The following is an 11,951-nucleotide window of genomic DNA, read 5'->3' as shown; positions in this document are numbered from 1 at the left end:
TTCCTTTGTATGGCTGCATAGTATTCCATGGTGTATATGTCCCACATTTCCTTCATCCAGTCTGTCATTGATGGGCATTTGGGTTGATTCCATGTCTTTGTTATTGTGAATAATGCTGCAATGAACATACACATACATGTATCTTTATAATATAATTATTTATTTTCATTTGGGTAGATAACCAGTAATGGGATTGCTGGGTCAAATGGTATTTCTAGTTGCAGGTCTTTGAGGAATCGTCACATTGTCTTCCACAATGGTTGAACTAATTTACATTCCCATCAACAGTGTAAAAGTGTTCCTGTTTCTCCACAGCCTTGCCAACATCTGTTGTTTCTTGACTTTTTAATAACTGCCATTCTGAATAGTGTGAGACGGTATCTCATTGTAGCTTTGGTTTGAATTTCTCTAATGATCAGTGCTGTTGAGGTTTTTTTTCTGTATGTTTGTTGGCTGCATAAATATCTTCTTTTGAGAAGTGTCTTTCATATTCTTTTCCCACTTCCTGATAGGGCTGTTTGTTTTTTCTCATAAATTTGTTTGAGTTCCTTGTAGGTTCTGGATATTAGACGTTTGTCAAACGGATAGATTGCAAAAATTTTCTCCCATTCTGTGGGTTGTCTGTTCACTCTGATGATAGTTTCTTTTGCTATGCAGAAGCTCTTTAGTTTAATTAGATCCCATTTGTCAATTTTCACTTTTGTTGCAATTGCTTTTGATGCCTTTGTCATGAAATCTTTGCCCATGCCTATGTCCTGAATGGTACTGCCTAGCTTTCCTCCTAGGGTTTTTATAGTTTTGGGTTTTACATTTAAGTCTTTCATCCATCTTGAGTTAATTTTTGTATAAGGTGTAAGGAAGGGGTTCAGTTTCAATTTTCTGCATATAGATAACCAGTTTTCCCAGGACCATTTATTGAATAGGGAATCCTTTTCCCATTGCTTGTTTTTGTCAAGTTTGTCAAAGATCAGATGATGTATATGTGTGCTCTTATTTCTAAGATCTCTATTCTGTTCCATTGGTCTATTTGTCTGACCCCACAGAAATACAAATAACCACCAGAGAATACTATAAATACTTCTATACAAATAAACTAGAAAATCTGAAGAAATGGAGAAATTGCTGGACAAATGTACCTTCCCAAGAGTGAACTAGGAAGAAACTGAATCCCCGAATAAACCAATAACAAGTTCTGAAACTGTGGCAGTAGTTAATAGCCTATATACCAAAACAAGCCCAGGACCAGATGGATTCACAGCCAAATTCTACCTGAGGTACAGAGGAGCTGCTACCATTCCTTCTGAAACTATTCCATATAATTGAAAAGGAGGGACTTCTCCCTAACTCTTTTTAAGGCCAGCATCATCCTGATACCAAAACCTGGTGGAGATACAATAAAAAAAAGGAAACTTAAGGCCAATATTCCTGAGGAACACTGATGCAAAAATCTTTAATAAAATACTGGGCAAACCAAATCCAGCAGCACATCAAAAAGCTTATGCATCACAATCAAGTTGACTTCATCTCTAGGATGCAAGGCTGGTTCAACATACACCAATCAATAAACATAATTTATCACCTAAACAGAACCAATGATAAAAAGCAACCTTAGATGCTCCAGAAAAGAGGCTGAGAAAATTTAAGTACTGAGGAAAAGATACATCTCTGAGGTGACAGCAGAGGATGGCAGTCAGCCTGGAGGACTGAAAGGCCAAGAAAGATGAACAGACCTTAAAGAGAAGGAATATCACCAGCTTCTTCCCTGACACAGCTTCCAAAAAACCAGCCAAAGGGGTGGCAGTTGGCCTCACTCTGGGTGAAATAATCAAAGGTGTGAATAGCTCAGATTCAGTTCTTTGTTTCCAGGCCACCCAGACAGCCAGGAAAATGCTATCCCAGGAAAAGAACCCCCCTCTGAAATTGATCATTGAAGCACTCCTTGTTCCCAGGATGGTGGAGTTCCTGAAGTCATCACTTTACCCCTGCTTGCAGTTTGAGGCTGCCTAGGCCCTGACCAACATTGCTTCAGGGACTTCCGAGCAGATTTGAGCCATGGTAGAAGGGGGACCCATCCAGCCCTTGATCAAGCTCCTGTATTCCCCCAGTGTGGCTGTGTGTGAACAGGCAAAGTGGGCTCTTGTGACAGCCCAGAGTTCAGAGATAACATCATCTCAAGCAATGCCATCCCACATCTGCCGGCCCTGATTTCACCCACCCTACCAATCACATTTCTGCGGAACATCACTTGGACCTTGTCGACCTGTGCCAAAAGAAGACCCCATGCCCTTGCGAAACTGCAGTGAAGCAGATGCTGCTGGCCCTCTCACTCCCGCAGCACCACCACGGCAAGGTTCTCTCAAGCCTGCTGGGTGCTGTCCTACCTCACCAATGGCTACAAAGAGCGCATCAGCCAAGTAGTTGACACGGGGGTCCTGCCCAGGCTTGTAGCACTCATGACCAGCTCAGACCTCAATGTCTTGACCCCTTCTCTCTGTACTGTGGGGAACATTATCACAGGCACAGATGAGCAGAAACAGATGGCCACTGACGCGGGCATGCTGAACATGCTGCCCCAGCTCCTGCAGCACAACAGGCCCTTCATCCAGAAGGAGGTGACCTAGGCCTTGAGCAATATGGTGGCAGGGCCCTCTCACCACACCCAGCAGCTGCTTGCTACAACATCTTGCCTCCCTTGGTGGCTCTGCTAAAAAAAAAAAAAAAAAGTGGAGAATTTAAAGTCCAGAAAGAGGCTGTGTAGGCAGTGGCTAACTTTGCAATGTGGGTCACCATGGTTTAGCTGATCCTCCACTCTGGGGTCCCGGAGCCACTGGTGAATCTGCTCATTGCCCCAGATGTTAAAATTGTTCTCATCATCCTCGATGTCATCTCTTGCATCCTCCAGGTGGCAGAGAAATGGTCTGAGATGGAAATCCTATGTTTTCTGATAGAAGAACTCAGTGGGATCAATAGAATTGAGGCTTTACAACTGCATGAGAACTGTTAGATTGGCCAGTCTGCTTTGAACATCATTGAGAAGCACTTTGGTGAGGAAGAAGATGAGAGCCTAACTTTACTGAGCCAAGTCCTAAACCAAGATTGCGAATTTATAGATTATGAATGCTTAGCAAAAAATAGCCAAGTTCCATAACTCCTAAACCAACAACCCACTGGGGTACCCACCCCCAATATTTCAACATAGGTTCTTTCTATTTTCCATAAGTGTCAGCCGGCTGAGAAATAAAGAGAGACAGTTCAAGGAGAGGAACTTTACAGCTGGGCTGCCGGGGGTGACATCACATATGGGTAGGACCATGATGCCCACCTGAGCCTCAAACCAGCAGTTTTTTATTAAGGGTTTCAAAAGGGGAGTGGGTGGAAAACAGGGAGTAGGTACAAAGATCACATGCTTCAAAGGGCAAAAAGCAGAACAAAGATCACATGCTTCTGAGGGAACAGGATAAAGGGCAAAAGCAGAACTACTGATAAGGGTCTATGTTCAGCGGTGCACATATTGTCTTGATAAACATCTTAAACAACAGAAAACAGGTTTGAGAGTAGAGAACCCGTCTGACCACAAATTTACCAGGGCGGAGTTTTTCCCCACCCTAATAAGCCTGAGGGTACTGCAGGAGACCAGGGGATATCTCAGTCCTTATCTCAATTGCATAAGACAGACACTCCCAGAGAGGCCATTTATAGACCTCTCCCAAGGAATGAATTCCTTTCCCAGGGTATTAATATTACTATTCCTTGCTAGGAAAAGAATTTAGCGATATCTCTCCTACTTGCACATCCATTTATAGGCTCTCAGCAAGAAGAAATATATGGCTCTTTTTGCCCAACCCCATAGGCAGTCAGACCTTATCGTTGTCTTCCCTTGTTCCCTAAAAATCGCTGTTATTCTGTTCTTTTTCAAGGTGCACTGATTTCATATTGTTCAAACACACATGTTTTACAATCAATTTGTACAGTTAACACAATTATCACAGTGGTCATGAGGTGACGTACATCCTCAGTTTATGAAGATAACAGGATTAAGAGATTAAAGTAAGGACAGGCATAAGAAATTATAAAGGTATTATTTGGGAACTGATAAATGTCCATATTAAAATGAAATCTTCAAAATTTATGTTCCTTTGCCGTGGCTCCAGCAGGTCCCTCCGTTTGGGGTCCCTGACTTCCCACAACAACAACCTAATGCTAAAGGATAACTTCTTTAAGCAGCAGCAGTCCTATATCTTAGTGTACCCCAAATATAAAGCTTTCAAAACTTAACATTAATAAAATGTTCAATACTTTAAAAAAAAAAAAAAAAAAAAACATTATCTCAATAGATGCAGAAAAGGCCTTCAATAAAATTCAACATCCTTCATGCTAAAAACTCTCCATAAACTAGGTATTGATGGAACATATTTCAAAATAATAGCCATTTATAACAGACCCACAGCCAAATCATACTGAATAGGCAAAAGCTGGAAGCATTCCCTTTGAAAACTGGCACAAGACAAGGATCCCCTCTCTCACCACTCCTATTCAATATAGTATTGGTGTTTGGGTGAGGGAAAAAGGACAAGATGGAGGAAGGTGAACAAGATGGAGCAGTCCCTGTTGTTTCTGGGTTCTTCATCACAGATTTTCCCGTGCCCGGGAAAAATTCCCACGCCCGGGAAAAGAACCAAATCAACTGAGCCTGCGCAGAATGATGTCAAGCCAGGGACACCGAAATTCAAGAAGCCACTCCTACACACACGCCTCAAACTCCTCCCCTTCCAGCTCCCAGGCATAAAAGTCCACCGCCGGCAGGAGCCAGCGTGACTTCTTCGGCCCCCCACATTCGTGGACCGGAGAACATCACCCGAGAGCACCGGCGCGACTTCCCTGGCCCCCCACACCTGAGGACCAGAGAACCTCATCCAAGAGTGTATGCATATTTGCAAATAAAAGGCTGCCACTTTCTTCGCTCATTTTGGCCTTTATTGATATTTAGTCTTTGCGTCTATTAATAGTAGTAATAGAGAAACAAAACAGCTGGTGCCGAAACCTGACCTGGGAGGAGACCCTTCTTCAACATCCCCTAGGGGTCTGAGGAACCTCCTCCCCAGCGAACCGGCTCCCAACCCAACCAGCCACCAACACCGAACAAGTGTTCCAGCTTTCCACTGGTGCCGCTCTGAGAATTTCTTCTTTGGTGAGTACTCCCCTTTGTTAACCATCTCCGTCCATTTCCATGTCCTTGGCCTAGAGTCGTACGTACACCCAAGGACGTAGCCACCCTGTGGTGCAGTGAGGCCTTCAACCCAGAGACGTCCATCTTGAAGTTCCTCAATTCTCCGTTAGTGGCTCCAGGAGCCCCCGGTCTCTAGCAGCGGCAAAGGACGCTTTGCCACTGCGTGAGGTCGGTTTCCATTTCTGGTGGTTAAACAATGGGAACCTCACAATCCAAAATCCCTAGGAACACCCCCTTAGGGTGTCTCCTCCAAAACTTGGAAGCCTTACATTTAGCTCAAGATTTAAAATGAAAGCGGCTAATCTTCCTCTCCACTGTGGCATGGCCGCAATATAAATTAGACAACCAGTCTCAATGGCCACCAGACAGCACACTTGACTATAACATTCTATTAGATCTCTCTAATTTCTGCCAAAGGCTTGGAAAGTGGTCAGAGATTATCTATGTCCAAGGCTTTTGGGACTTGCGCTCTCGCCCAGACCTGTGCGCCCAGTGTTCAATGGCCCAGGTCTTGTTAGTTAAAACCCAGCCCTCGGCCCCCACACCACAAGCAGAGGAAGATTCTACTTCCATCTCAGACGAGGCCGACGGCGGGCCACCTCCCTCCCGACCTACCAACCCCCCTCCCTATGCTCCTCCTACCGCCCCTCCCTCAGCCACTCCTCTTACCTCTCCCATTTCCGCCCACACTCGCTCCAAGACCACGGTAGCGGCCCCCACTAGTCAGCCCTCTACCAGTCAGCCTGCCCCAACCCCCTCTACCAGTCAGCCTGCCTCAACCCCCTCTACTGGTCAGCTGGTCTCAACCTACCCGACTGGTCTGTTTCAACCTCCCCTGTTAGTTTGTTGGCCCCCTTCCAAGAGGTTGCCGGAGCCAAAGGACTAGTTAGAGTCCATGTCCCTTTTTCCTTGGCAGATCTTTCCAAGATTGAAAAATGGCTCGGTGATTTCTCTGCTAACCCCACCCTATATTCCAAGGAGTTTCGATACCTATGTCAGGCATATGATCTAACCTGGCATGACTTACAGGTCATTTTGTCCTCCTCCCTTAACCCAGAGGAAAGAGAGTGTATTCTTGCAGCCGCCAGGCAACATGCAGATCAATGGCATTTAACTGATGCCACTGTCCCGTTAGGAGAGATGGCTGTCCCGTCCATAGAACCAGATTGGGACTACCAACCACAGCAGCCCGGCCGCCATAGGAGAGACATTATGGTTCAATGTCTCTTGGCCGGTATGCAGGCAGCCTCTAACAAAGTGGTCAATTTTGATAAACTAAAGGAAATCATCCAGCACTCAGATGAGAACCCGGCTTCCTTCCTAAATCGCCTTACAGAGGCACTAGCCCAATTTACTCGGCTAGACCCCACCTCCCCAGCTGAAGCAGCTGTCCTAGCCTCCTATTTTATCTCCCAGTCAGCCTCAGATATTCGAAAAAAGCTAAAAAAGGTTGAAGATGGACCTCAAACCCCCATACAGGACTTAGTAAAATTGGCCTTTAAAGTTTTTAACTCCAGAGAAGCAGCAGCTGAGGCTGCAGAGCTAGACAAGGAGAAAAGAAGGGCTGTGCTTCAGGCGCAAGCTCTAGTGGCTGCCCTCCAACCAGCGTTGCCCACTCTGCCAGCAGGGAAGACACAGGGCAAGTCTCCTAAGGGCGCTTGCTTCAGATGCGGAGACCCCAAGCATTGGGCTGATAAGTGCCCTCAGACAAAGGGGAGTCTACCATCCAATCCTTGTTTCAAGTGCGGCACAACTGGGCATTGGGCCAGTAAGTGCCCAAATCCTCGCTCACCTACTGCGCCATGTCCGGTATGCCATCAAGAAGCGCATTGGAAGTCTGATTGCCCCGCTGTCAGGACAGGCCCTGCACCTCAACATGGTGCCTCTCCTCAAAGGTCGGAAGGCTCCTTCCAGCTCCTACACCTCGACGACGATTGACGGTGCCCTCACTCAGAGACCCCAGTCACCCTCGCCGAGCCCAGGGTAACGCTACAGGTAGCGGGTAAGCCAATTTCTTTTCTCATCGATACAGGGGCTACCTACTCAGTTTTGCCATCCTATAGTGGACCTAGCCAACCCTCCACTATTTCAGTAGTGGGGGTAGATGGTAAGCCATCTAACCCTCGCCAGACCCCAATGTTAAACTGTTGCCTGGACTATGCATATTTTGCCCACTGTTTCCTCATCATGCCCTCCTGTCCCACCCCTCTCTTAGGACGAGATATCTTAACCAAGCTCAAGGCTTCCATTAACCTGCCCTCTCATCCTCTCCCCAGCTCCAACATTACCCTAATAATGCCTTTGTGTACCCATAATCAGGGCCCCAATCCACCTTCCCTGGTGTTCCCGGTGCCAGATGACTCTCAGGTGTGGGATACATCTACCCCAGTTGTTGCTCGACATCACTTACCAGTCCTTATCCACCTGAAGGACTCTACCCACTTCCCGTCTCACCCTCAGTTCCCTCTCCCACTGCGTCACTGGTAAGGAATTAAACCCATCATCGACCGTCTACTTCAACAGCAGATTTTAATCCCCACCCATTCTCCATGCAACACCCCCATCCTCCCTGTTAAGAAACCCTCAGGAGCTTACAGACTAGTTCAAGACTTACGTATCATTAATGAGGCAGTAATCCCAACACACCCAGTAGTCCCTAACCCCTATACCCTTCTTTCACGCATACCTCCTGAGACCTCCCACTTCACGGTCCTTGATCTAAAAGATGCATTCTTTTCTATTCCTTTACATCCTGATTGCTACTTTATCTTTGCTTTCACTTGGGAAGATCTCGAAACCCATGTGTCTACTCAACTCACTTGGACGGTTCTTCCCCAAGGTTTCTGAGACAGCCCCCACTTCTTTGGGCAGGCATTGGCTAAAGACCTAGCCCAGTGCCCATTCCACTCCAGCACCATTATCCAGTATGTTGATGATTTACTTCTATGTAGCCCCTCACATGACATTTCCTTACAGGATACTGCCATCCTACTTAACTTCTTAGGTAGGCTGGGCTATAGGATTACCAAACAAAAGGCCCAACTTTGCCTTCCCAAGGTTATATACCTAGGCATAGAACTTACCCCAATGTCCAAATCGCTGACTACAGATAGATTAAGTCTCATTCAGAGTCTCACCCCCCCATCTAACGGAGAAGAAATCCTATCTTTCTTAGGTCTTGTAGGATTCTTCTGACATTGGATCCCAAATTTTGGGGTCTTGGCCAAACCCCTCTACCAAGCTGCCAAGGAATCCCCAACAGGACCCCTATCAGACCCAAAATTAATAGCTACACACTTCACACGCCTTAAATCATGTCTCCTGTCCGCCCCTACTCTCTCCTTACCCAACCCCCTGTACCCATTCTACCTCTTCACTGATGAACGTCACAAGATAGCTACAGGTCTCCTGGCCCAGCCAATAGGCACAACCTTCAGACCAGTCGCTTATCTCTCCAAACAACTAGACACCACAGTACAGGGATGGCAGCCCTGCCTACGTGCTCTCGCTGCAGCGGCAGAACTAACCAAAGAAGCTTTAAAACTTACCTTAGGGGGGGCGGAGCAAGATGGCCGAATAGGAACAGCTCCAGTCTCCAACTCCCAGCGCGAGCGACACAGAAGACCGGTGATTTCTGCATTTTCAACTGAGGTACTGGGTTCATCTCACTGGGGAGTGCCGGACGATCGGTGCTGGTCAGCTGCTGCAGCCCAACCAGCGAGAGCTGAAGCAGGGCGAGGCATCGCCTCACCTGGGAAGCGCAAGGGGGAAGGGAATCCCTTTTCCTAGCCAGGGGAACTGAGACACACAACACCTGGAAAATCGGGTAACTCCCACCCCAATACTGCGCTTTAAGCAAACAGGCACACCAGGAGATCATATCCCACACCTGGCCGGGAGGGTCCCACACCCACGGAGCCTCCCTCATTGCTAGCACAGCAGTCTGTGATCTACCGGCAAGGCAGCAGCGAGGCTGGGGGAGGGGCGCCCGCCATTGCTGAGGCTTAAGTAGGTAAACAAAGCTGCTGGGAAGCTCGAACTGGGTGGAGCTCACAGCAGCTCAAGGAAACCTGCCTGTCTCTGTAGACTCCACCTCTGGGGTCAGGGCACAGTAAACGATAACAAACCCAGCAGAAACCTCTGCAGACGCAAACGACTCTGTCTGACAGCTTTGAAGAGAGCAGTGGATCTCCCAACACGGAGGTTGAGATCTGAGAAGGGACAGACTCCCTGCTCAAGTGGGTCCCTGACCCCTGAGTAGCCTAACTGGGAGATATCCCCCACTAGGGGCAGTCTGACACCCCATACCTCACAGGGTGGAGTACACCCCTGAGAGGAAGCTTCCAAAGCAAGAATCAGACAGGTACACTTGCTGTTCAGAAATATTCTATCTTCTGCAGCCTCTGCTGCTGATACCCAGGCAAACAGGGTCTGGAGTGGAGCTCAAGCAATCTCCAACAGACCTACAGCTGAGGGTCCTGACTGTTAGAAGGAAAACTATCAAACAGGAAGGACACCTACACCAAAACCCCATCAGTACATCACCATCATCAAAGACCAGAGGCAGATAAAACCACAAAGATGGGGAAAAAGCAGGGCAGAAAAGCGGGAAATTCAAAAAATAAGAGTGCATCTCCCCCGGCAAAGGAGCGCAGCTCATCGTCAGCAACGGATCAAAGCTGGACGGAGAATGACTTTGACGAGATGAGAGAAGAAGGCTTCAGTCCATCAAATTTCTCAGAGCTAAAGGAGGAATTATGTACCCAGCGCAAAGAAACTAAAAATCTTGAAAAAAAAGTGGAAGAATTGATGGCTAGAGTAATTAATGCAGAGAAGGTCCTAAACGAAATAAAAGAGATGAAAACCATGACACGAGAAATACGTGACAAATGCACAAGCTTCAGTAACCGACTCGATCAACTGGAAGAAAGAGTATCAGCGATTGAGGATCAAACGAATGAAATGAAGCAAGAAGAGAAACCAAAAGAAAAAAGAAGAAAAAGAAATGAACAAAGCCTGCAAGAAGTATGGGATTATGTAAAAAGACCAAATCTATGTCTGATTGGGGTGCCTGAAAGTGAGGGGGAAAATGGAACCAAGTTGGAAAACACTCTTCAGGATATCATCCAGGAGAACTTCCCCAACCTAGTAGGGCAGGCCAACATTCAAATCCAGGAAATACAGAGAACGCCACAAAGATACTCCTCGAGAAGAGCAACTCCAAGACACATAATTGCCAGATTCACCAAAGTTGAAATGAAGGAAAAAATCTTAAGGTCAGCCAGAGAGAAAGGTCGGGTTACCCACAAAGGGAAGCCCATCAGACTAACAGCAGACCTCTCGGCAGAAATTCTACAAGCCAGAAGAGAGTGGGGGCCAATATTCAACATTCTTAAAGAAAAGAATTTTCAACCCAGAATTTCATATCCAGCCAAACTAAGTTTCATAAGTGAAGGAGAAATAAAATCCTTTACAGATAAACAAATGCTTAGAGATTTTGTCACCACTAGGCCTGCCTTACAAGAGACCCTGAAGGAAGCACTCAACATGGAAAGGAACAACCGGTACCAGCCATTGCAAAAACATGCCAAAATGTAAAGACCTTCGAGGCTAGGAAGAAACTGCATCAACTAACGAGCAAAATAACCAGTTAATATCATAATGGCAGGATCAAGTTCACACATAACAATCTTAACCTTAAATGTAAATGGACTAAATGCTCCAATTAAAAGACACAGACTGGCAAACTGGATAAAGAGTCAAGACCCATCAGTCTGCTGTATTCAGGAGACCCATCTCACACGCAGAGACATACATAGGCTCAAAATAAAGGGGTGGAGGAAGATTTACCAAGCAAATGGAGAACAAAAAAAAGCGGGGGTTGCAATACTAGTCTCTGATAAAACAGACTTTAAACCATCAAAGATCAAAAGAGACAAAGAAGGCCATTACATAATGGTAAAGGGATCAATTCAACAGGAAGAGCTAACTATCCTAAATATATATGCACCCAATACAGGAGCACCCAGATTCATAAAGCAAGTCCTTAGAGACTTACAAAGAGACTTAGACTCCCATACAATAATAATGGGAGACTTCAACACTCCACTGTCAACATTAGACAGATCAACGAGACAGAAAGTTAACAAGGATATCCAGGAATTGAACTCATCTCTGCAGCAAGCAGACCTAATAGACATCTATAGAACTCTCCACCCCAAATCAACAGAATATACATTCTTCTCACCACCACATCGTACTTACTCCAAAATTGACCACGTAATTGGAAGTAAAGCACTCCTCAGCAAATGTACAAGAACAGAAATTATAACAAACTGTCTCTCAGACCACAGTGCAATCAAACTAGAACTCACGACTAAGAAACTCAATCAAAACTGCTCAACTACATGGAAACTGAACAACCTGCTCCTGAATGACTACTGGGTACATAACGAAATGAAGGCAGAAATAAAGATGTTCTTTGAAACCAATGAGAACAAAGATACAACATACCAGAATCTCTGGGACACATTTAAAGCAGTGTGTAGAGGGAAATTTATAGCACTAAATGCCCACAAGAGAAAGCAGGAAAGATCTAAAATTGACACTCTAACATCGCAATTAAAAGAACTAGAGGAGCAAGAGCAAACACATTCGAAAGCTAGCAGAAGGCAAGAAATAACTAAGATCAGAGCAGAACTGAAGGAGATAGAGACACAAAAAA

The 11,951-nt window shown here is 46.0% G+C and overlaps 1 pseudogene; it reads left to right on the top strand.

Annotated features, from left to right (window-relative positions):
* The first annotated feature begins 1,611 nt into the window (after positions 1-1,611).
* LOC112627019 lies at positions 1,612-3,148 on the top strand (annotated as a pseudogene).
* The last annotated feature ends 8,803 nt before the right edge of the window (positions 3,149-11,951 follow it).

Source organism: Theropithecus gelada, chromosome 6, assembly GCF_003255815.1.
Source record: "Theropithecus gelada isolate Dixy chromosome 6, Tgel_1.0, whole genome shotgun sequence".
Classification (NCBI taxonomy): domain Eukaryota; kingdom Metazoa; phylum Chordata; class Mammalia; order Primates; family Cercopithecidae; genus Theropithecus; species Theropithecus gelada.
The sequence above is the reverse complement of the archived record's forward strand: the minus strand, read 5'-3'. Positions and strand labels throughout refer to the sequence as shown.